At 37.8% G+C, this 22244-nt stretch overlaps 1 long non-coding RNA gene across 4 annotated transcripts in view; it reads right to left on the bottom strand.

Moving 5' to 3' along the window:
• The window catches only part of LOC103129144 (uncharacterized), a 35138-nt gene that overhangs the window by 6895 nt on the left and 5999 nt on the right, over positions 1–22244 (bottom strand). For 3 of the 4 annotated variants that reach the window (XR_001659770.1, XR_001659769.1, XR_001659772.1), the window contains exons 2-3: positions 21178–21246; positions 17779–17844 (exon numbers count right to left, since the gene is read on the bottom strand). This is a non-coding gene — a long non-coding RNA (uncharacterized LOC103129144). The remainder of the gene's footprint in view (positions 1–17778; positions 17845–21177; positions 21247–22244) is intronic. The other variant, XR_001659774.1, reaches the window with a different exon arrangement.

Consider the following 22244-nt stretch of genomic DNA (forward strand, 5'->3'; position numbering starts at 1 on the left):
ACTTACTATTTGGCAAAAAGGCTACTTAATAATTAAGAAACTGCTTCACCATAACATTTGATTAAATATGTAAAAAAAATATGTAAATTCATCTTGGGAGTACTTCTCGTTTCAATAAATTGTTCAAATTAATGTAACTACGCAATTCTAAATACCGCCAGCAACCATGTAAGTAAAGGTTGGAGTAAAAAAAAATGTCCCTTTTTCCAATATAACTCTCCCTTAGCAAATTAGAGAAAAGCAATAAAACAAAATTATATTTCCATAATATTAGTCCACTGAAAAGACAAATTAACTGAGGCTGACATTAAGCCTAACGGAGCCAATAAGTGATTCAGAAATTAACAGGCGTCAAGTTAATGAGCAACACAATAAAACTTTGCATAAGAAAATGGCTTGAAATTACAAAATAAAATTTTTTTTAACCAGATGCGGAGCAGTAGTTTCTCAAAGTGTGGTTCGTTTGCCCTAACAGCGAGTGTTTGTGTAGATTGTCAAATCAGCTGAATCCTATTCCCGCCAGGTTTGACGCTGCCTTCTGCGTTAATCAAAGAAGCTGGGTCGTAATGACACTACTGTCGCCTAAACTCATGCTGTTCATGAACGATATGAATGAAAACCATTCACACATCTCTTTTTTCATTTTTCTACATCAACAAATTAGATGCAAAGAAAAGAGCACTGAACAAAGCAAGGAACAACAGTGTGGCACTGTAATCCTGTTATGTCAAAAGAATCATATTTAAATTTAAACATAAAATTTTCTAAAATGTCATTTGGAATTAAATGTTAAGTTATAAAAATACTACAATGGATGCCCTTAAGCGACACTACTGTATTTGTATTATGTCTACACAAGACTAATTTATTATATTAGAAACTGACATTTTCCAATAAGCACACAAGCAGAAAAAAAATGTAATCTACTCTAATCTCTGCTCTTCTGTGCCTCAACGGAAAGCTTCTTTATGCTGCAGCCATGCTATAGCACATTTCCTCGTTTTTCTTCCTCAAGACATAAGAGGATGATCTAAAATATTCCTTCAGCGGCATGTCACTATTTTCTCTTCTAACACATCCTACACCCCCACCCAGCTCCTCTCTGTCGCCTTGCCTTTCTTCTGCTAGATCCGAGTTGTTACACAACGCTGATGATAGCAGCCCATGTCCCGTGTCTGTATCTTAGATAAGAAGAGAACTATTTATGCCTCATGGAACAGAAATGGCTGTCATGCTGGAACACTGCAAATGCCAAAAGCCTTCTCCATCCTCCAAATCTGACGTGTTCAGTCCTCCAGAGTACACAGTTGACTCCTACTGTTATGAGGTTTTCTACATTCTTCTTTTTTAAAAGAAAATGAGGAATGTGAGCAGCTCAGAAATGTAGATAGTAAATGAAAGTAGATGAGAATCTGCTGTTCAATAATGTGTGAAAGCATAAACAGCTAAAATGACAAATACTCAGTAATGGGTTTTGATATTTAAAGTCTGGACAAAGCACTGAATTATTCTGAAAGGACTACAATTTTTGATTTGTCGAACCTGGATTGTGTATGAAGCAAAAAGCCACTTTTGGTGCATTCACGTTTTGAGCGTCTGGTTTACATTCAAAGTTTATGTGGATGCATGTCGAGGGACGTTGCAGCGCGTTTCGAGCGTCTAGCGTGGCGCGATTTGAACCAATGGGAGCATTTGTCGACTGAAGCGCAGCCAGCACTCCACATACACTTTGAATGTAAACCAGACGTACCTGACTCTCAAAGTGGCGCATTTGATATAAATGCACCAAAAATGCACACGCGTCAAACTTGAAGCATCAGACACGTGTAAGGCATTTAGTGTGAACTCACCATTATTATTAAAAATATTTTTGATATCTGGTTGGAAACATAGATCCGTATTTTAAAGTCCAGCCAATATTTTTTGGTTCTCATTGTTTTTGCTTAGTACAAACCCTTTTTTAGACAAATGGGATTGTTTTTAAGGGTGCGTGGGTTGGGCGAGGAAGGAGCCGCTCAGAAAACTATAATCAAATCAGCTCCTAATTGTACTCCAAATCAAACTCCTTAGCTATCTGGCATTTATCTGTCAAGAACAAAAACGAGACACCCCAATTACACATGGCTGATGAAAACTAAGCACTCGTTTTCTTTTAGATCTGCCACAATTGATGCTTTTATGGGATGTTGCAGTATCCAAGTCTTGTCTCACAGGCATTTATGTATCTGTGCACAAGTGAGTATGTGTGTAAAGATGGGACGTTGTCCCAGAAACGCTGACAGGCGAAGTGCCTCTCATCTCCCTAATTTGCCCAAAAAAACAGCTGGCCTCCTGCCGGTGCACTTGTTCATGCTCAATCAGCCTCAATCAGCAACCCCTTGCTTTCTGTCTGCCTCTTTCAGCAGACATGCTTATGTCTGAGAGTAGGTGTCTTTCGATAGTGTGACTAAATTGGGAAAATGGTGTTCAGTTTGTAACGATGTCCTAATTTAGTAAAAATGTGCAACAGTTTTCTGCTCGTCAGTTTTTATTCACCTTTTATCTGCTACTATTTTTGGCCTTGGGGGCGGGTTTTGGGTTTTGGTTTTTATCTTTTTGGGTTTTTTTTTTTTGTTTTATTTGATTATTTACCCTTTCAAACCAATTCTTCGGCCCGGTTTCTTTTTTTTCCATTCTTTCTTCCAGGCTTGGGTTTACTTTTGGTTTTTAATTTTTGCTTGAAAGGCGTTTCAACTTCTTCGGTTTTTTTTTTTTGGGTTTTTTTGGCGGTTTTTCTTCCCCTTTTTTTTTTTCCAGGGGGGATTTCTTGAAAACCAGGACTTTCCAGCCAAGCAATCTGGTTTATGGGCTAAGGTTTTTCCTGGCTCTGCTTTATGAATGGTTACTATGGCAACCAGGGTTTCAAGTTACCCTGCTTTAAAACTTTTACCTTTTTTTCTTAACCTGCTGTGATCGAGGATATCATTTCACAGCATTGGAAGGCAAGTCATGCTAACAGAAGAGGAAGATTGGTGGAGATAAATGCTGCGCAACACTGAAAGAAAACTATTGTTCACATTTTTCCTCTTATTGAGACAATACAAATGGGTTTGCAGAAATTAGTGCCTTTTTGTCCTTTATAATACAAAAGCTAAACTTGATAGTTTTAAAGCATACAGAGAAAATACAGACTGTTGAAATTCAGATATTTGTCATTCAAAAACCAGAGAACTGAAGCTTGAAACTATTTACAAAGTTTACAATTAGGCTTTTACGAGTTTTGTTGTTGTTGTTTTTTTTTAATGTGACTTGTTGAAAATGTATAGAACGTCGAGTTTGTCTTTTGTTAGATTTCCCCTGGCAACACATTTTCCTCATCTGAGTGCAATTCTGACCTCTCATACATTTTAATCGCAACAGTTTGATCCAACTAGTCGGAAAACACTGAAATGTGTGCACTTCTGTTGAATAAATCCATATATTAGCATCACAATTCAGCCACTGTTCAGCATGGCGGAAAAGACGAGAAATATTTGACTGTCCAAGCAGCGGATGGAATGGGATTTATTCAGAGACGAAATGCTGAGCTGTGTAAAGTTGCCAACTCACATTTAAGAAGCCTTTTCATTAGAGCTTTTGCAGAGCTGCTTTTACTCTAAAATATAGAGAAATATGTTTGGATAGTTGGAAGTCTCGTGCGTGCGAAATTAATCGTAAAAGGGAAGAGAACTCCTGTAAAAAGAAACGTATATGGTTAAAGAAAATGTCACTATTCATTCAGTAACTTCAGGAACAACATGGAGAAATACAGGTAGCTTAGTTTCACCCAGATAATAAGCTGTTGTCATGAATTAAAAGTTTTGACAAAAGCCAAACATAAACCTAATGCTGCTACTGAAGAGCAGGTTTAAAAGGGGTGGCACAGAACCAGCGGATATGTGACCACCTCTCTGATTTGTCAGCTAGTTGCATGTTAGCACAGCTAACAGAGAAGGCACGCTGTATCCTTTTGTGTGCTGGGATGTTGAAGAGCGCTTTTTGTTCCCACCAAGGACACTTCGTCTGTCCCCTTAACCTCACCCCGTCAGTCGACAGAATGAAACTGTGCAGATGGGTTTTAATCGCTGCACCTGTAAGCACAGCCACCTGATTTTCCTGGGACTTGTGATTACGTTAGTTGCCATGGCTACTATTCAACTATAACACACCCCCACACACCTTCACGTCTCATTCAGAGATACATTCATGTTGCCCTGGTTAGCAGCATTTAGTGTTTAAATGCCTTTAACAATGTCAAAATTCAATCTAAATTCACAACACGAATGGCTCTGCCCACTTTTCCTATGTCTAAAACTTAAAAACGTCCACAAAATATAATTCTTTTGCCATCAGAAGAAATCATGTGCATTAATTTCTGTACATTGTGAAGTGAGAGCAGCCTTCCAAACTTCACACAGAAATTATCTAGTTAACAGCAGAAATTGAATCGTCTCACTTTGAATAACCTATATCATACAATGCACATAAATGGCCATTTACTTAGAAATTATCTACCATTTAGATTTGAAGCAGTAGAAGTAAAATAACTGTGGATTTGCTGTCAACTTTCAGTCAATTAGCCTGTCCTCTAATGAGTGAGAGGACAGTCTTTGATTAAAAATATGCAAATCCTTTGAACGGGATAGAGTGTGCATGGAGAATCAATGAAGGTTAACTTTCCCAAAACTCATCAATACTTCTTTGTCATGATCCATTTAGAGGAGGTTTTAGAGGTCTTAATTAGTGGAAGCTTAAAAGGCTGGGGAAAAAAATAATAAAATTGAACCTCCTTGAGGAAGCTCAACTTCTCTAATCTGCAGTTAGATTTTGGGCACAAGGAGAAACTTGGTCACTTCTGGAGTAGTCTGCCAGTAAATGTTGTTAGAAATTACCACAGATCTTTTGGAAAGTTTGTATTTTAGATCATATGGAAATATTATCTACCTTAACCATGAGTAACATGATCGTAAAAACAAATGCAAGCTTGTTTTTATGTCTTAAAAAGCCACAAGGGTTTTACATGCTTTAAAAAAAGGAGGGGGAAAAAAAAAGCCTGAGAATATGTGAATACCATTGTATAATTTCTCAAAAAACAAACAAAAAAAGCCAGATGGATGTTTAGAAAATATTTTGTACAGTGATATGAATGCATTAAATGCTCATAAATCAAATTAATATCTTGTGCCAGAATGAAAGTCAAAATTCAAAGCCTGGAGAATCTGTGGCAAGACTGGAGAATTAACATTCAGAAATGTTCTTCCTCCAATCCAATTAAACTTCAGCTACGTCGCAAAGACAACTGGACAAATGTTTCAGTTTCTAGATGAGTAAATATTAGATATACGCAAAAAGACTCGCAACTGTAACAGCGTTAGCATTATTAATATTTGACAATATCTTTAAATTCATTCCAGTGGTTTCCAAACCACTTGAAGCCTCACTGAAGTTTCAAAGAGCTTTCACGTCCGTGTGGGATCGTTCAGTATTTTTCTTGTGTAAAGTGGAGGCTCGTCTCTAAACAGACAACCACCTATTCCAACATGACAGAATCCATAAACCTTGGGGAGAGAAGAGGCCATTTTCGCTTTCGTTTGCCTTGTCACTCATTTCTAGGTCACTGGAAGCAGTGAATGCTCGACTGAGCTTGAGACACGCTCAATGAAGGATCTCCGCATCACTGTTTCCCCGTGTGCGCTGTATGCTTGTGGGTGGATGGGCATACATATGCAGTGAAGCCACAGACTTTCAAAACAAAACCAAAGAGAGGCACACGCAAAGAACGGATAGACCTTCAGTTTTTCTTTTCTCTACTTTTACGATTCAACAATTAAATATCATACATGCTGGATTTACGAGGGGAGCTATAAAATGTAATCTTTCCTTTCATAATATTGATTTCCATCTCAGAGCTTTATGCTGCTACACTGCTAAAATCATTGTGAGGATTGAGGTTTTGCTTCACTTCAAAAGACCCTTTCCATCTTTCCACAGCTTGGAGCCAATCTATTCATCAACACATAGTCAATGATATGAAAAGATGATGATAAAAATTGTTATATAAGGATTCAATATGTTTTTACTCTATGAATACAGTTCACTTCGACAGGTAAACAGCAACTTTTATGTTTAAAATTAAACGGACACTTGCGCTGTAACTACATGCGTAAAGATTTTAAAATCATTTAATAGAGACTGTGGTTTGCTTTTAATGATAGAATTTAGGGTTTTAAACCTATGCGCATATTTTAGATGTTTTTTTTTCCAATTGTTTCAAAGTTGATACTTTTAAAAGAACTTTAAAACTACCAGTTTTAAAGTGCAGCACTATATATGGATGACAATGTGAAATCTGCCTTACACATTATTTAAGACTTTGTTTAGGAGTCACAAGTAAAGTTTGAAAAATACTCAATGCAAAATAGTTTAGAAGCTACATACCAGCCTGTATAGTGAACTAAAGGACAGTTTCAGCAAAACATTTGCAATCAAAAAAAAATTATAACAGCAATTTTATTGTGGCTCAGTTCCACTGAGTTTCCTGCAACATCGATTCACAGAGTTAGTGTGGGAACTATTTTCACCCACAATATTATTTCAGTTCACCTGTGTAGATTATGAGAAGTTTGAATGATGGAATATTAACAAATGTTTACATATGATTCAACCACTCAGTACTAAATGGATATAAAAAGAAAACATTAGCCTTGATAATGTTAATATATTTTTATCTCCAAGTCATTTGTTGTCATTTTTAAATTATGACTGCATTTTGATATGGTCCACATAGGCAGCTGTCCAGAGTGGCATTAAAAAGGGATGAACAGGCATTCGATAAAATATATCCATCAGTTCCATTTTAAATCATTTTCTATTGCATTTATGTATGTACAATCAATAAGAGGTGGATCTGCTTGCTGCTAACAGGGAGACCCTTCTGATTTTACTTGGTCAGGTTGTCGCAGAAGGACTTATTCTCATTTTCATCAAATTATTTTCTTTTACCCGATATGCCTGAATCAGAAAATAAGTTGAGTCAAACAGAAAAACACACATGTAGCTGCTGATTAGCAAAATTGCTTCCCATTATTAAGAATTAATCATTTGCTCCTGATTAGCAGTAATGGACCAGATGGCCAAAATCAACACTCCTTTCTTTTTTTAAAGGCCCCAATTACATCAAAAATTTAAACTCCCCAAAATGCAGCTAGCCATTAAATTTGTATTTTTTCTTCATAGCACTTGTATTTCAGTAATTTCCTAATGCACACAAGATTTTAACCATTTCAAAATCTGTGCTTTTGCAGTTTCTACTTTCATAGACTCACGATATCAAAAACAACAACAAAATCTGTAAGTAAGGATGTAAAACACAATTCTGACATTAAAATGTGTAGGATAGCTGCACCCAAGACATTAGGTGCTGTTAGAGAAACCTGCTCTTTCAGGATCTCTAGGTTTTATGTCAGAAGCACTAAGAGTTCAGAATTAAGCCTCTTGACACAAGCAGGAAAGAGTCTGAAAAACCTAAGAAATAACTGCGGTCAAGATTCTGGCAAAGTTTCCATCTTTCACTTCTGGAGTGACCTCATATTGAATTCAGAAGAAAAAAATACACAATCATTTTTACTAGACGCACCAATGGCTAAACCATAAATAATTTTTTTTATTACTACTTTGATTTATGTGCTGGGAAAACACAAGTCTAGGAAATTCCACCTTTCATAGCTAATCACTTGAAATCTTCATGGAAACCAATCAGACACTCTACTACTACCCAGTACTCTGGGGAACACCATCTCATGATATGGTGTTTGGGAATAGCACAAAAATGAAGACATGGTTGCCAATGGTGACCAAATCCCACTATGAGAATATACATTATGCAAGAAAAAACTGACAATTTTTACTTAGTTTTTTAAGTTAATACCTTATTCTAATTGTTGTGAAACCTTTGTCACTGCTGACTTTCCAAATCTTCTTCTCTGAAAGTGCACACAAGCGACATTTACAAGCATGTTAAATAAGTGAGTAAAGAAAAGGCATTCAATGCAAGTGGTATTTCCTTGGATTGCATTTGGTGGTACTCAAAGGGCTGGTGTCAGCCGTTCACAAGGTAAATATTCAGCAAATTTCCTGTGGCATAGAGCCAATGAGTTCCCAAAAAACAAAGAAGAGTAGTTAAAGCAAACTGAATGTTGTTGTAAACGGGTACTATTCAGAGCTTTAGTGGCAAGGAGGAAAGTTCAGGACTCACCAGAAAGTGAAAGAAGAGCAAGTAAGTTTCTAATGATGATCCACTAAAATGTCTGAACCTCAAACCCAATTTAACCATCTTTTATTTGGAAGTTTAAAAAAATCTGTAGGATTTGATAATCAGGTTCAAGGGCCAGGCTGATTATAGTTATGTACTACAAATAGTAATTATCTACCACTCAGCTCCACCAGACTAGCGGCAGCTGCAATTAGCAAACACCTGGAGGAACTGTGAGTCTGCTGCACTTATTAAAGAATCTACTTCTCAGTTAGTTGTAAATGGCATCACAGAGCAGCACTGCTGTGATGACCATTTTTATTGCAAAATCAAATTTTTCAAGTTATATTTGACTTATACAGCATTTTTATAAACAACTGATGTCGACAGTTACTTGATTGTGGTACAAAATGGTACCTGGAAAATACATAATACCTCAGTTTAAAAGGTTTTGTAGAGCATCCTTTTTCTTTTTACCCTTTATAATCAAAATATCTTGAAGTTGACTGAAAACCTTTCAGAAACATGAAAACGTTTGCAAGTTTCAGATATCTTTCTATTCAGATTTTAGTTTTACAACAGTAGAAAACCCTGGTACTCCTAAAAAACTAATTTAAAAGTTCTCACAAAAGGAAGAGAACAAGTAGGCACATGCATACAAATTCAAATGTTAACATTCATTGAAAGGTGCATTTCAGATATTCTCAAAAACACAGATAGATGTGTATAATGTTATTTTTCCACTATAACTAGGATGTGGTCTTTACAATAAGAACCCAGCCGTCTGGTAAAATGGTTTTGTGATAGTCTATCTTCTATATGTCACAATTAAATGTCTCAAAGAAAATCTAAGAATAGGCAACATTAGTAATGTGGCTGTGTCCAATTACAGATGGACTGATTAGATAATTGTGCGTGTGCATGTGCGAGTTTAAGTAAAAGGGCCCCAGATGGACACCTGCTGCTGACTACTTGATGGACTGCCTCTAATGAGAACCACTTATTACCATAGCAACTCCCCTACATGAGCACAGACACAATCTTGTGCACACTGCAGTCTGATCATTAGAGTGTAGTGATCTTTCTTTGCTGTGTCCTCTTCTATTTCCATCCTCCTTTCTTTGAGATTCAAGCAAATTGCACCCCTCCCTTTTATCATAGGCTTCTCTTCCACCTCCGGCTACATTCTTGCTCCCAGTTAGCCAATATTTTTTTTTTATCTCCTCTCTCCCACTCCCCATTTGGTCCAAATGTTTTATGCTTCAACATTTTTTCATTATCTCGCCTCTTAATGCTTCAATATCCATCTATATATTTAATTAGATCTATGAAATATCCACATTCCATTATTTTTGCCATTAAACATAGGGTGCTATCTTTTCTTCCCTATAATCCATTTGTCTATTCCTTCATTTGTCACCTTTCACCCATACATCCCATTTTCTCCTCTAGTTAAAACAGAGTTGGAGGTTTTAATTAGACACAAAGGAGGAACCCTTCGGTGCAAAGGGAACTCTAATTGAAACCCCAATTAGTCTCCACTGGTCGTCAGTGCCCTGATGAAGTTCTATTTTTTGTTACTTTTCTGAACTGAAATATATTATTTTTAAAAAAGGGAAAGTGTCCATGAATTATGGTTGTTATTATTGGTATAATAGCTTCAAACAGCGTTCAACAATTTGGCTACGAAATCAACCACAAGAATCTCTGGCAATTAAGGGAGACAAAAAACAAAACAACAAAGTCAGCAAGGTTGCCTTGGTGATTGCCAAAAACCCTACAAAACAGCTGGACTTGTTTTTAGGAGGGTAAAAATATGTGACAATGCAGTGACAGAGTGTTTCTAGTCCATGTTTATTGCTCAGGCACACACTTAGCCAGATGATTGAAAGCCTAAGTAAAACAAGTACACGCACAGATACACACACTCATTCACACCGCCATAATCACTGCATCTTTTTGTGCGAGTCTCTCTGCAAAACTGGTAGCAAGTAATATTGGGAACTGAGAAGTAAAAAAAAAAAAAGAAATTCAAGTTAATTGTAAACTAAGATGTTGAATAAAAGGTTAATAAATCTGCAAATCAAATTTTCTTTGTGCAAGTAAATAATTTATTCCTTAGTAAGGAATATGCGCAAATGTCTGAATAAACAATTTCTTAAAATAACAGCAAATCATAATGGTGTTAATATTTACCTTGAAATGTAAAGCTTTGCATTTTCTTTCCAAAATAGCATTATCATAAAATATGGTTAAACAGAAAAGACATTTGATTAACCCTTGTTCTGTTAAGGAAAGATGACTAATTTTATTTTGCAGCTATGCAAGCCAGATTTTATGTCTGTCTCAATCCAATTCAGGTACTCAAACCTTTTTGGTTTGAAATCAAGGCATAAACTGGAGACTCAAAGGATTTAGACGTTCTATGTTTTAACATCACAACAAACTGTGGCATGTTGAAAATATTAGCCTTTTTGTTTTATCAAAAGCCCACAGACTGAGCTAAGTTTTCCCTCTCCCACCCCATGTTACGTCCAACCCAGAAGAACTCAGCTCAGTTGTATCAGTCCAGATTCAGCTGATGAAAATGTCGCAGGAGAGAATATTCTGTCCACAATGCCATAATTGGCTTTTGAGAGGCTGAAAGGCTGATTATATTGTCACAATCTTCTCTCTATCCACACACACAAAATAAAACGCATGCATACTCACTGGAGAAATGATAAAAAGGTAAGAACTGATAAATGAAAAGCATAAAATAATGATGAAACTAAGAAATGTAAAGAAAATGGGGAGCCCTAATTTTTTTGGTCAGATACTATGACTGCCATAAAGGCAGGAAGAGGAGGAAAATGAAAACAGATGAATTCAACCGTGTTGACACAGGTGGCTGAAAGTAGAATGATAAGGAATTTGCTGCAGCAAGGTCAAAAAGATAGGAGGAAAACTGATGGAAAGCTAGTATCTATAAAAAAAATAAAAATATATATAAATCTAAAAAAAAATAAAACTATAATAAAACTATAACTGAATAATAAATAAGGAGTCCGAAATTATAATCCAAGCACAGTACTTTAAAAGATTTTGTATGGATAGAGGAGAAAAGTCAAGACAAGGGCAGATTTAAATCCTCAGCCTGTGAAAATTCATTCTGTGCTGCATCCCACTGTGTCACTAGGATGCCTCCAACTGAAAAGATGGGTTTGTAACACAGACAGCGGGCCCCTTCTGTTGTTGAGGTGCGACTGCATGATTGTTCCACTCGGCTGCAAGCTGTGGCAGACACATTTCTCCCGGGGAGACGGCAGCTGAGGCAGGGACGAACTGAACTGTTGCACCAGCAGGATACAGCTAAATAATTAGAAGAGGGAATCATTCAAGAATTGCAAAGCTTCTCTTCTCAGTTTCTGTTCTGTGGTATTTTAACATGTTGACTACATCTATCGTTTTTGATTCCCATTTACTTAGTGTCTCAGAAAAATTGCTGGAGACACAAAAGGCAATAGGTTTTGCACTGCAATGCAACTTCCCAAACAAACACACAAAGTTGCAGCTAAGATTTAGGTCACATAAAAACAGGGAGGGTGAGCGCATGTGTAGAAATAATTGTGTTTGTATTGCGTGGGTATATTTGAACTACATCGTCGCCAGGAGGTGCACAACTGTCAGAGCAGTGGAAGGTCTTGCAACCCACAGCACCCGAGAGCTGCAAAGGACAGGTGGATCCAACCATGGAATGCTGCAGCAGCCGCAGGTGGACAAACACAAGACCACTCCACAGGGCAGCCATACCCCCCCCACACGGAGAAAGGTCAACAGCAAAGAAACCCTAGGCTAAAGAGGAACAAGGTGAGTGGAAGGGTGCAGAGTCCTGTTCATCCAGCCAAACAGCCATCTACTGTTTTAGACGGGCAGTCTTGCTCAGGACCCAGCAAGACTGCCCAGCACCAAGCAGGAGAGCCCAGATACATCAAGCAGGCACTATCCCACCACTGCAGAACAGAAATGGAACTAAAAGGACAAGGGCAGGGAGGGTAAATTTCCACCTCACTGGATGAGCTAAGGGAGGGTCAAGAGGACCCCCTTATGGCAATCCACGGGGACACATAGACTACGAAGTAGGAGCCCAATACTCCAGGCATGGCCCAAGATCCCACACAAGCAGCATCCCACCAAAGGGAGCCTTTCCCCCCCAATCTGCACACTCCCTTTAGAGTTGGCTGGTGGCCCACCCCACCAGCTAACACTAATTCAGCATAGACACTGGCCAGAGCAGAAAAGGACTACATAAAATCCTTAGAGTCCAGCCCCTCCACTCCACTGTGTGCATCAGTGTGAAATGTTGCTATGGACACAAGTCTGTGTCTTAGTTCCATTAACACTGGAATTGAAGCTTTGGTATAGACTCCTAAGACCTCCAGTGCATTAAAACTGAGCTGCAGGACAGAGTCAAACATGTTGGAGGACGGGGGACACTGCAAAGTTCCCCACCCGTGCCTGCAAGGCAGATCATCCACACATCCTAAAACCCTATTAGAAGTGTTGCATATGTTGGAGAGGAGGGGGTGGGAACAATGGCACCAGTACAAGTTGCCCTAGGGGGCCAGCTCCATATTTGTCCCGCCCATCCTCAAACCAGTAAAGCAATGACCAAGAAAAGTGATTTTCTCTTTGATAGGTTTTGAAAGAAATGCGTGTTGCACATTTTTAGCATATACCTTTCACCAGGATTTAGTTTGCATTACCAGTTTGAGAACTCTTCACTGTAATATTACTACTGTGCTTGTCCCAGAGTCAGTTTATGAACCACTTGTTGTATGAAAGCTACTATACTCGACTTTGACTGTTTTATGGGTCCAGCACAACCTGAATGCTTCTATATTGTTTTAAATATTCAAAGACTGTTTAGTTGCATTGGTTTCTAGTATTAGGCACTTCTTTTTAGCATCCTACACATCTATCTAGTGTCTTGTTTTCCCATGATAATGTACTTGGTCAGGTTGCACCACGGCATTACCTGAAGGAATTTCAGATTGCAGGTGTTGCTGAATAAGCCTTCCTAATGTTATCATATACACACATCCCAGCATACCTTGCAGCACCCCTGCAGCCCTACATCAAATTGTAATGCAAGATATGCGGTACCATGCGTCAGAGGACACAAAGTAATGTTTGACCCCAATTTTGATAGAAGGTTTTTAATCTAGTAAAAGATAAAAATGCTTCATAACACTGAGCATGCTGAGCTGGTGTTCAGTGTCTCAGGTTGTGCTTCAAGTTCATGGAGGAGTCTTGGGTGCTTTATGACCATCTTTCTCACTCAGTTGTTTCTTTATATTTTATATGGTCTCCAGTGATTCATTCAAGGCTGTATTCCCAACCACTGCAGCCCATTGTCATCATTTCCAGACATTTGAGTAGTTATGATGTCAGTGATACTGTGCCGATTATGCTTATGATTTTCTATTGATCTAGCTGAATATTACCAGACATGTTACCAGAGACTGGACTGATATTTTTATTCACAAAGGGCAATTCAATGTCAGTAATGCAGTGCAAAGTAATGGAAATGATAATAGAAAAAATAATAATCCACAGTTTCTTGGATTCAGTGTTTACACAAAATTCAAAAACAAAAATATGCAACATGATCTAATTACATTTGATTAAATCAGAAAAGCATTCAGCTGCTTTAAAGACGGCATAAAGGAAGATGTCCCCATGAATTTTTTAAACCTGTCACAGACGTGTGAAAATATTTCTAAAAAGCTGAATTAGTTTTTATAGTGAGGGAAATTTATTGCAGCTTTCTTTCACCCAGCTGACTACAACTGCACAGGGACAAGTGGGGAGAGGCGTTGCTAAGTTATGCTGTGCTTCATAGTCAAATATTGTCACATTGTTTCAATTTGAGTGTTAACTGATTTCTGTCATATACAGGTGAAGCAGTGGAATTTTCTTTCCACGCAAAATGGTTATGAAACTTTTCCATATAGTCTCACTCTATTTGTAATACTGACTGGTACACCGCAGTGGATCTTCATTGTTGTTTTAGTTGTCCATGTCTTTAAAATCTGTGTGATCACATACAGTCATAAAAATTCTTTGCCCCTTCTCACAGATTCCACAAAATCTACATTAAAAAGCTGATTGAATTGGTGAAGAGCAGCCAGAAATTAAATTCTCTTTGAGTCCTCGTATAACCTTGGCCTAGCCCTGTTTCTCAGAACCCAACATTTCCCCGTAGTGGGGAAATAACAAAGGCAGTTTAAATCTAAGAGAACATGGTTAAGTCGAATGAAAGCATATAAGAGAATAGTTTTCATCCACACAGGGATTATTGCACCAAATCATTCTGTATTAACTGCATAATCCAATAGCTGAAGGTAAACTGTAGTGTTCACAAATATCACAAGCTAGGATGAGTGCTCTAAAGAACATGTTGCTGTATTCAAAATGGTTAGAGGCCAGCAAGGTAATTACTGTCTCTGCTGATATTACACTGCGTTTTTACCCGCATGTATGAAACTACATATTAAATCATGCATCACTGTATTGCAGAGGTGCTATTATTGTATCTTTCCAAACAAGTCATTGGACTTCAATATGACAAGTGACCTCTTTAACTGTCCAATACATGCATATGAACTGGGATGACAGAATAATTTTTTCTGACAGCATGCATGCAGAAAGAGGACAACACTGCTGTATCTTCAACTGCCTCGCTCTTTTTCATTGCTCCCAGGCTAGTGTCTTCACACACACACGCTCTTGCTCTCCCTCACACACACGGAGTACAAATGTCAGCCAATATTTCACATTTTCCTTCTCAAAAATGTCAGTGCCTTGGACAAATCTCATCTACCTTCCTAGCTTTGCTGCCGTCTGCCTTCGTCCATCCCAACTTGATCTCCTGACATTTCACATGCTTGGAGTCATAGGACAAACTGGAGGTATGTCACAAAAGGTGAATGAGGATGGGTCAAGTTAACTGGTTTGCACTAATAAGTTGAGAGTTGTTATGGGGAAACAGCTTTGTTTTGATTTCATAAGTGTTGTTCGTTCAGATGTAATTGTGCAAACTGCAAGATTCATTCTGTGGAGACGAGGCACTGTCTTGGCAACCCTTTGAAAGAAGTGAGTGGAAATAAAAACAAGAAGAATTGTACACTGCAGGGCTCCATTCCTGTCTCATTTGTCTTGATTGCACAGCATTAAGGTATTGCATTAGGTACTTCAGTGCACCAGGTTATTTTGTTCATGCAAGGCACGTTAACCCTCGTTCTTATTTTAACTGTACTGTCATGGACTAACATTTAGAAAGTCAAGTGATGTATTTAGAGAAGGTCAAGTTAAGGATTTTTTCCAATTTCTTTTAGCATCTTTGCTGTGACCTTTTGGTAAGTTTGTTAAGTTAGCCACTTGTGGGAAGATTGGTGATATAGGTACGAGTGAACTTGCACATAATGTCATCATAGAAAAATGGACTTCTGATTGTATAAATACTTAAACCTAACTTAAATGTGGCAGGGATCAGCATCTTCATACAAAATAAACCTGCAAAATAAAGTAAAAAGTTCTACTTTTTTTATGATTATATCCCAAGAATGTCTTTCCTAATGATTTGCTTCTTATGTTGCATACCATAGCCTAGATTAAAGGAACATCTTTTAAATTGTTCATTACACAAGTCACAACCACCTTCAACACAGAAGAATGCTTTCATTTTCCTCCATTTTCTCTCTCTGTCATGTGATCTCTCACATTAGCCTCCATCTGTGCTGGTTTCCTCTCCTGATGGACTTATCTGTACTTTGATTTAAATTTAGTAGAGGCTAACTTGATCTTCCTGTGGTGGAAGCAGATTTTTGGTCAAGACATTCTCTGTCATTTGTACCTTTGCATCCTCTTTTCACATTGTACATCTTTCTTTGTGAAATAGGGAGGTAGCAGTACCAACAATAAGAACCAGGCGGGTATTTTAGTTGCATTTGTTGCATTACAATCCTTTCTCTGTTAAAAAGGATTGTAAGAAGACTATCGATTGATCTATTGACTGAGAATTATTGTTACTGATAGCTGAATTCACAATTGAAAATAGGTCGGAGTTGTAAGTCTTTATAGAAAGTTTTGTTAGTATTACACAATGCATCTACATGTATAAATTGCAGTGGAATGATCACAAAGAAGCACAGTAGAATGGTGAAGTACGTCCACAAACTGGTAAATATTTTATCAATTTGCTTCACTACAGCCAAACAAAAATCTTTAATATCTGATCAGACTAGTACTTTCATCATCTAATACAGTTTCTCTACAACCCACTTGTCCTTTACTTCTCCCTCTTCTTTTTGCTCAATTTTAGAGAAATGCATTAATTGTCTCACCTTCCATTTTGGCTGAATTTGCCCAAGTTCTCCTCCTCTCCATCACCTATACACATTTTAAAAGCACTAACCTGCAGTCACACCCACATGTTAGTCTAATCTCCTGCTCATACCTGCCAGCATCTTGCCAAAAATGGATCAGGGAATGAGGGACATTTTTTATTTCCTCAGTGGCAGCGCAATAAATCACACACACGTTCACTTTTGCTCACACACACACACACACCAGTCTCGGCAAGTCAAATGGTTATCCATTTTTAATGACACATGGACAACTTGACCTAGTATTGCTTGGCTCTGTGTGGGGTGTGTGTGGGAAGTGTTTCGTAGCAGTAAGAGGAGAGACGCAAGCGAGAATGGATGCCTGGTCCTCCAAGCAGTAAGCCACAGATGAGTCATTTCACCCATGTGATCAAACACTCATGTAAAATCAGTCAAATGCATGGTACAAACAACAAGACGTCTCAGATTTAATAAACCTGGTTTCACACCAATATATCTTTAAATTTTGAGTCAAACAGCTAGGAGCTTCACCCCTTTTGAGGTAGATGTGGCCTTTTTAAAAAGACATTAATTAATCCTGGCTCTGATTTGCACACAACTTTTCACAATGTAATATAGACATTTCTCCTCTGCTAAGAACAACATGTATACCTGTGCTTATAGCATAGCTCTGAACTATATATTGAACAGTGATTGCCGTCTCTATATAAATACTTAAATTTTGCAATGACAAAGGACTGTCTGGATACAATAGTTGGAAATATATTGAATTTCAAAAGGCATGTAGTCAAAATTCTTGCAGCTCAGCTTTCAATTAGCCATAATTAATTATTAATTATTCCATAATTAATTACGGGGGTGAGGTGTTAATGCCATTAACACATTAACAAATCATAATTAACTATTACTGTAGTATATCCATACACCTATCAACTCCCATGTGTTGGTTTTCTGATTTGGTTAATTTTGTTTAATCATAGGAAACCATGTCCTTTATTTTTCCATAAAATATCCACTATTATAATTCCCTTACAAACATCAAAACCAATATGAATTTTATGTCATAGTTTTTCTCTTTACCTTAATACTAAACAATAAAAAATAACTTCAAATTCAAACATTTTGTCATCTTTGTGGGCGAGTGAGCAGTATACATCCACTGACATGAATGTGATGGCCTGCCTCCTGGGGAAAACACAAGACAAAGAAACGGTTGAATTTTTATTTCATTTTCGCTGAGGTTTTTTTTTTCTCTCTCTATTTTGTTGCAACAAGATGCAAAAATGTCAACCCATCTGCTATTTTGACGCCATAACCACTAAGTGAACACTTAAACTGCTAAACTTGTCAAAGCAAAAACCGTCAAAATTGTTTCTTTATATAAAGTGATGCGTAATGCATCGCAAAAGCGCCTTTTCCATTGTTTTTTTAAAGTTGTATTTTTAAAGAGAAAAAACTAAGGACATTTACCTGCATGAATTTGTAGTTAGTCTGTACCTCAGGTACATGCATGTGAACAAAAACTCTACATTCAAACATTCTGTCACAGAACAAGGATATGTTTGCCTGTCAGCACCCAGAAAGTGCCATTTACACAAGAATTGCGTGCATGCGTGTTCCTATAAGCCACAGAAAGAGATGACTCACTGTTGTCATGGGGAATAGTGAGATTTGAAGGTTTTAGTCAGGCATGCAAAACACTCATTCAGGCGATCACAATTGATTTGAATCAGTACTGCAGGCTAATAAATAGACCCACAGCTCCTGTATGTTTCACGGTACGGCTTTAAAATATACAGGTGTGCAAATTCAAGGGAAAAAAAATAAAAATAAAAAAATAAGACTGTAAGACCAATGAGAGGCAAAAACAATCAGCTACACTGAAAGACAGGTAAAAACAAGTAGCATTTATGCAGAGGGGTTTGATTGCAAGACAGCTGAGTGAATGAATAGATGACAGACATCTGGGAAGAGCAGGAAGCCGAGATTCAGAGGGAAGATGTTGAATAAATCAGGGAACAGAGAACTAGCACTGACTAGACAGTAAACTCTAGGATGCAAACTTAGAAACACAAAAAAGCTCAACACAGACTGTGACATCACCACGACTAACAGACTACACATGTACCAAAGAATATAAAAAGAACATACTACATATTAAAGTACAGAAGAGAAAGTACAAAGAACCTTAAAACTATAGAGGGAATTGAATATGGAAAGCCAAGAGGGACAAATCTAAAACTAAAGTAAAAAGTTCCTCAAACTCCCAAAGATTATGAGATAATTAGCAGATTTGGGGAGGGGGATATGCTCCAAAATCAAACCAGAGGAAAACCTGGTTTAACTCAGTAGGGACATGTAAAAAAAAAAAAAAAGAATGTGAAAAAAAATCTATTTATCTGAAAGAAGAAATAAAATCAACATCTTGAGCAATTAGGTAGTATTCAGTTTATCCTGATGCAATATGCTGGCAGAAAAAAGAAATCACCTTGACATAAAAAGGTGGAGATTTTTATGTGGATTCAGATAGAATCCACTGTGAAAAAAGAATGGCTGAAAGACCTAAGATCAATGTGACCCCAATGCTTCTCACAAGTGTTTATGAACCTCTGACCGACAGTTTAAAAAAAAAATTTAAATCCTGTATGGTTTTATCCAATAATAGAATGTCCTTGTTTTTCTGCCAGTTATGTCTTGTCATTTTCCTCACAGAAGGAGACAGATTGATGAGAACACACTGGGAGGCCACTGAGAGCGTGTTTGGCCATGTGACATGCTGTGGACATTGATTGAGAGTGGGAGAAGACAAAGAACCACAATGGCGGGAAAGAAAGGGGTCATTGTCAGCTGCTTTGATGTGAACACTGATACAGAGAAGGAGTGGCAGATGACAAAAGGAAGAAAGAGAGGACGTATAGAGAATACCCATTGTTAAATTTTTTTTCCTTCAACATCTTATTAAAGCTTCCATTTTGTTGAATTTGAGCAAAAAAAATTGTGATTCATCATCACAAGTCTCCTAATAATGGCTTTGAAAGATCCCCAATGTGCATGGATGTTGAGACAAAGCTCGGGAGTACAATGAAAGACATTGGCTTCCCTCCATCACAAAGTCCTCTTTGTACCAGACTGAGTAAAGTGTTTGTGGTAAGGAATAACTGAGGAAAAAGAAAGGGATGGAGAGAGCCTCTCTAGTCACAATCATATCCCTACTGTCTGTGGTCAGCAGTGTGGGGCAAGTCTGTGTGGGGAAGTGTGTGAATGGGCCGTAGGCTGAACGAATGAAAGGCTGGTGGTCACCCTGCTGTCGTCATTCATTTAGCGATGGCTCTTCAAAATGCAGCTCGGCTTTAAAAATGTCGATGCAGGTTTCATATGAAACCTTCCAGCAGCAAAATTGAGCCTATCGTCTTCATTTTGAAGTGCATAGGAACAGGAATTGTGTAATGGAACAATGTGCTCTGATTAAAACCTTTTGAAAATTTAGCAGGAGACAAGTTGAAATTAAACATTATATGTCAAGTGTAAGGAGAAAGCTGGAAGATTTGATGTTCTGTTTACCTGGGTTTTTTTTATCTTTTGCTTTAAAATGAAAGGAAACCTGTTATGTTCCCTGTAGTGAATACTAACCTGCTTCAAATGAAAATGCCAACATGGTTGTAATATTATAAAGTGAGAGATAATAACTGAGGTCTTTCTAGATCACATTTCATAGATCACATTTCATTCCGATACCAAATGTTATGGTAATCCATGTCACTGAAACTCCCAAATGCTTTATGTAAATGTGTGCAAATGTCTGTGCAAAGCCATGTGTCATCTGTTTCGAACTGAATCGGTGGATGACAGTGTTTACCCTTGACAGACTCTGAATATCTGTACCAAATTTCTCCATAATTCCAAACTCTTGCATGGATCCACTGTGTATGAAATCTGTCATTCTGCAAACCCTATGAACACAGTGACAGATGGACATCAGAGTTTGGCTCCGAGATGTTTTACTGAGAAAAAAGTGAATTTTTTGCTTAATGCATGCAGCGTTTGTCTTTTATGAATGGAATATGTTGGCACTTCACGGAACAACACAGTGATGAAATAAGGGAGCTTTTTAAGCATGACAACACAGAGCACATAAAACGTGTCAATCACGGATGATGTTTTGCATACTTCAGAGGCCAAAATCTTGGTGTAAGTGTTCATGGTAGCTATGGAGGACCTACGGAGATCCATAACTCAGGTGGGTGAATCTGTTGACAAGACAGTTGTTTGTTGGGGCAATATGGAGGAGTGGCAAGAAGAAAGACATTTTTTGAAAAGGCACCATAAGGAGTCCTGATAAGAGATAGCCACAAGCCACTTGGAAGACAGTACATTTGGAAGACATTAAGGCTAAATATTTTTGGCCTATATGCATGTGCATTTCTGGTATGAAACCAAAACTACAACAGAATGAACACAGGCAATCCAATTGAGAATCTGTGGCAAGTCAGGAAAATTAAAACAAAAAAATTCACCAACCTTGTCTTCCAGTCTTTAGATGGAAAAGTCTGACAACACACCATACAGTCTAATCCCAAGATAGCAGATCTGAAATACCAAAGGTTACAAAAGTTAAGGATGGCTTACAACACTGAAGTCTTCACCTGCGAAAGCTGTTTGGCATTTCTCATATCTGGCCGTATAGGAGAAATGCCAAATACAGTCCTGTTGTAATCCGCAGCTTGTAGATCGAAATTCAAGCAAAGACATGGTGTTGCATTAGACAAGTGTTAACAGTATCATGTTCATATTAACAATGCATTTCTCAAACTAGGCTTATATATTGCTCTCCATTCTAACCACCCAGTTTACAGTATAGTTATGCGACTGTCTCTCAAATCAAATCAGTGACATAACAGAGGCGAGTCGACTTTAACCTTCACTGCATTACCTTTTAGTGTGTAAATACTTTACCATGGTGCCATTTGCTGGTCATCAAAGCAGCAACAAATATAACAAAGGAATTATTCAAATATCATAGCACACATTAGTAAACTCAAAATGGCACATTTTACACATGAACCACCAGCAGAACCAATTAAGAAAGTTATGATTATCGCACTGTTCCATTCAATGATTATGCTGTGTGTTACATTATGCATGCATTATCAGCCAAAAATGGTGGCTTTTGTCAGTTTCCATCCAAATTACAAAAAAATTAATAAAAATGCAGTAAACGCAGTTTTCTGGATCTTTCAGTGCAAATTCACACTCTGCTGTCACTGTTTCTTAAGGTGGAGAAAGAAAAGTGCTATTTCTACAGTCAAGTGGGCAAGCTTGAACAAAAGTGCAGTGTGTTTTGGCTCAGGGGTGCGAATGGTGGGGGTCCAAATCGACAAATCTACCCTGCGTCAAAAGGAAAGCACACACACCTACACACTCAAGCATGTGCACACCAAAAACAAAGATGGAGAGGAGAAACAGAACAGTCTGTGAATCAAAGTTGGTGTTGTTCACTGTGCTACAAAAGACAAGTGAAAACAGGAAGGAAGTCAGGAATGCATTCAGTTAGAGTTTGGACCCCTGACAACAGTTTCTCCTGGTGG

The sequence above is a fragment of the Poecilia formosa genome, unplaced genomic scaffold (assembly GCF_000485575.1).
Source record: "Poecilia formosa unplaced genomic scaffold, Poecilia_formosa-5.1.2 Scaffold9, whole genome shotgun sequence".
NCBI classification, from domain to species: domain Eukaryota; kingdom Metazoa; phylum Chordata; class Actinopteri; order Cyprinodontiformes; family Poeciliidae; genus Poecilia; species Poecilia formosa.